This window comes from Moschus berezovskii, chromosome 5 (assembly GCF_049115385.1).
Source record: "Moschus berezovskii isolate FMDL1 chromosome 5, NW_MosBer_1.0, whole genome shotgun sequence".
NCBI classification, from domain to species: Eukaryota; Metazoa; Chordata; class Mammalia; order Artiodactyla; family Moschidae; genus Moschus; species Moschus berezovskii.
The window spans coordinates 49,843,927-49,848,587 of record NC_142464.1 but is presented as its reverse complement, the minus strand read 5'-3'; the positions used below and the strand labels follow the sequence as shown (position 1 = coordinate 49,848,587).

The 4,661-nt window shown below is 36.8% G+C and overlaps 1 pseudogene; it reads right to left on the bottom strand.

Annotated features, from left to right (window-relative positions):
• Positions 1 to 1,397: 1,397 nt before the first annotated feature.
• Positions 1,398 to 2,048, bottom strand: LOC129561931 (large ribosomal subunit protein uL1 pseudogene; annotated as a pseudogene).
• Between the last annotated feature and the right edge of the window lie 2,613 nt (positions 2,049 to 4,661).

The following is a 4,661-nucleotide window of genomic DNA, read 5'->3' as shown; positions in this document are numbered from 1 at the left end:
TACTACTTTCGCTTTCAAGGGGCATGTTAGCAAGAACGCATTTTTTGAATGTCAAATGAACTTTTCTACTTTGAAAGTACTTTAGTATCCATTTCTGATTGGTTTATAAATGGCATGCACAAAAATAAAGTAATATGTGTTTCATGCCCAAACCCGGTACAATAAAAGGTAAGCCTAGAGAAAGGAAATCATGGGCAAAACTTCAGGTGAAATTGATTTTTGCAGATGACTTTGTGACTGGGAAGAAATTTAAATTTGTTAATTTAAACCAACTATGTTGTTCACTCTGGTTTCCTAGCACCCATATTGCAAAATCTTATAATAGACCTTCAGATGTCTTTATGCAATGGAGAGAGCTAGAGAGATTTTATTTCTTTAGATAACAAAGCATGTTCTCCAAGTGACTGCTGTGGAAAATTGACTAGAGCATCTATAGTTGGTCTTGCCCTTTCCTCCTTGTCTTCATTTGTTTCTCTATTATTAAATAATATTTCAGCTCCAGTCAACAAATGATCCAAATATGAAAACACTCTCAGATTTTGTCTTATGTAAAAAAACAAAGCACTTCTTCAAAACTTATTCTTTAGAAAAGAAATTGCTGGAGAACAATACTGGGACAATCTATAAATAAGTAGATGAAACATCTTTGTCATTTCATTAGTATTGGAAAAGGTAATGATAACATATTTTTGAAAAGAAGACTGTGCAATGAAGACGAACTACATTTTCAGCGAACTGAAGCATTATATATGCTAATAAAGACAAAAACACTTAGCATTTCCCATTGTATTCAGCTGTCTCAGTCAGCCCTAAACATCATAATGAGTACAGGAAGAGTGTAGTGAAATGAAGTTCTCTACTTTGTTTTATGCCTACTACTAAAGTTTTCAATTACAGAAATTGTCTTTGTGGGGTTTTCTCTGCTGTGTAAACTTATATATCTCAATGCACAGATTGGCTCTATTGAAACTGGACTGGATGATAAAAAGTAGGAAAATATTTAAAATGCAGAGTATCATCATATTAATATATTTGTTCAATAAACACTTATAACAGAGGATTATATTAAATTCTACATTAGGAAAACAATTCAAAAGTGGAAACCTTAAGTACCATAGGGTCAAATCCTTACTAGGAGGTGAGTTCTCCTGGCCTGATTTCATGCCCATAGTTGGAGAACTAGAATCAAAAGTTGCTCAAAATAACAGTAGTTTCAGCTTGAATAGGTACATCTCACTACACTGCCAACTTGCATCTTACAGAGTTGCTTTTTAGTTTTATTTAAAATATTACAATATCAGAAGTTCATGTTTTTCTTTACATTTAAAATTTTTGAACAATGTCATTTTAAGGTTTTTTTTTTTTAGTACAGTTGAGTACAGTTTATTAAGCTGTGTTTAGTACAGATGCTGGGGCTTGCCCATGGTGCTCTTAATGTACAAGGCCCTGACGTTCTGACAGTTTTCTGAGCAATGACACCAGGAAGTTTACAACTAAGTGGATGTTGTACACAAGTTCATCATCTGTCATCTTCACATGGCCAACAGCCATTGCCAGACACAGCACCTTCTTCATCTGGAACCTGATCGTGGACTTCACTTCATCAATTTTGGCCACCATGTTCTCATCGTGGGTCAGCAAGGAAAGCAACTTGCCAGCCTTATTCAGGCCTCGGCCCAGGATTCATGGGATCTGCTTGATCAGAGACTCTGAACCCAAAAAGGCATCATATTTCTTAACAAGCTTCTTGACCAGTTTCTTGTTCTTGTTGAGTTTCTTCAGCATCTCAATGTCCATGTGGGGGATATCCACAGCCTTGGCCTCATCAAGTGCTGCTGGTACCCCAAGACACATATGGAGAACTTGGGGTGGGGAGTGGACTTAAGCTTGACAGTGTCCGAGAAGCATTTGTCCTTCTGAGGGTCATAGTTTTTGTGGCTGATCTGAAGCTCCACTGTCTTCAAAATCTTCCAGCGTTTATGCTGATTCCTTTGCAGGACTTCCTGCCATGCCTCATAGAGGGTGTTGTGGGAGACTTTGCTGCTCATGGTTCCTCACACTGCAATAACTGGAAAAGAGCATTTTAAGGTTCTTTTATCAGAGTAAGATTCTTTTTTCACACACATGCCTATCCAAACCCACATATACCCGTAAACAGTAGTTTATATATTCTCGTGGGATATTTTTTGTGAAAGTGTGTTAGTTGCTCAGTCGTGTCCAATTCTTTGTGACCCCATAGACTGTAGCCCGCCAGGCTCCTCTGTCCATAGTGATAGAGGATTCTTTTCCATTCCAGGCAAGAATAGTGAAGTGGGTTGCCATTTCATTCTCCAGGCGATCTTCCAGATCCAGGGATCAAACCCGTGTCTCCTGCATTGCAGACATATTTTTTATAAGCACATTGCAATAATCTTTGATGACCAAACTTAAAATGTTACTAAAACTGATTTTTAACAATTTAAGAAAATTTAAAAAGTTATGCTGATACACTTAACCATTGTTTCATTACTTTTGATTAATTACATTTTATTGAAAAGATATATTCAACACTTTATTGACAAGGTTTAAAAAAAAGGAAGAAAAGATAAGCAATGGAAAAGGAGGTATTTGTTTTTCCCCAGATCTTTCAGATCTCATATTTACTTTCAGAGGGCACACTATCAATGGTTTATAGTGTCACTAGAAATAGTTATTGGAGAAGGAAATGGCAACCCACTCCAGTGTTCTTGCCTGGAGAGTCCCAGGGATGGGGGGCCTGGTGGGCTTCTGTCTATGGGGTCACACAGAGTCGGACATGACTGAAGTGACTTAGCAGTAACAGCAGAAATAGTTATGCCTTTAAAAAATGGATATAATGCATGCGAGGACGTTTTAAAGTTTTTATTTTGAAATAATTTTAGATTTACTGAAAAGTTTCAGATATACGACAGAACATTCATGCATCAGTTCAGTTCAGTTCAGTCGCTCAGTTGTGTCCGACTCTCTGCGACCCCATGAATCACAGCATGCCAGGTTTCCCTGTCCATCACCAACTCCCGGAGTTCACTCAAACTCATGTCCATCGAGTCAGTGATGCCATCCATCCATCTCATTCTCTGTCGTCCCCTTCTCCTCCCACCCCCAATCCTTCCCAGCATCAGCGTCTTTTCCAGTGAGCCAACTCGTCACATGAGGTGGCCAAAGTGTTAGAGTTTCAGCTTTAGTATCAGTCCTTCCAATGAACAGCCAGGATTCATCTCCTTTAGAATGGACTGGCTGGATCTCCTTGCAGTCCAAGGGACTCTCAAGAGTCTTCTCCAGCACCACAGTTCAAAAGCATCAATTCTTTGGCGATCAGCTTTCTTCACAGTCCAACTCTCACATCCATACATGACCACTGGAAAAACCATATCCTTTACTAGACGGACCTTTGTTGGCAAAGTAATGTCTCTGCCTTTTAATATGCTATCTAGGTGCATATCTTTTACTAATTTTATGTTAACAACTTTCAGAAAAATGTAGTTATAACTAAAAACTAATATTTGATTAGTAATAATACTAATAAAATGACATATTTAAATTTTAGCTATTCCCTGCCCTCAATGTCTTATTTTCAGGGATCTCATATTGTTTTTAGTTGTTATATCTCCTTAATCTTCTTCAATCTGGGGGCAGTTTTTTAGGTTTTCTGTTATTGCTTTTGATGAATACAAATCAGCTGTCTTAGAGAATGTATTTCAGTTTGAATTTATCTGATGTTTCTCATGATTATATTGCACTTATATATCTTTTCAAGTATATCATATCTGTCTGTGCCATATCAGAGGTACATGATGTGGATTTGTCTTCATATTGATGCTCTGAACTAATGTGATAAAAATTTAGTACAGATTTTAGTATTAGCATTCCTGTTTGGAAAATCCCATGAAAAATTCCACGGACAGTGGAGCCTGGCAGACTACAGTCCATGGGGTCGCAAAGAGCCAGACATGACTAAGCATGCATGCATTAGTATATTACACACATCACTTTGATATTTATTTAAATTTAAGAGCATTCCACTTCAGCATACCGTTTTTTTTATCTCTACATAGTATTCACTTGCACTGTAGGTCACGATTGGTCTAATCAGTCTGCTAACTGTTGAATGTTCAGGTTATTTCTGGTAGGTCATTTTAATTTTAAGTAATGGTACTATTAATAGAAAGGATATTATTTTAAATGTATTTGTGCATGCTTGTGTATATACATATAACAAATTTATATTAATAGAAATGGAATTGCTGGGTCTAAGTTGGTGTGCATATTAGTTTAGATGACATTGACTAATTTCCTGACAGTTTGCGTTCCCTCCTGAGCCATGTAGTAGAAGGCTTATTTTCTCATGTGCTGGTTGACACTTCTTGGTCTTTGCCAATAAGAGAAAAGTAGTACCTTATTATGGCTTTCATTTACATTTCTACTATGATGTCTGTTAACAAACTATTGGAGTTTTTGTGAGCTTTTTATCATTGTTCTTTGCCCATTTTGCTACTGAGTCATTAGCCCTTTTCATATTAAAGAGCTCTTTAAATAATGATATAATTAACCCCTTGTCATCTAGTTGTCAATGTTTTTCTCTGTATTTCACTTGTGCTTTAAAACTTTGTAGACCTATACTCATGATGGTTTATTGATTCTTA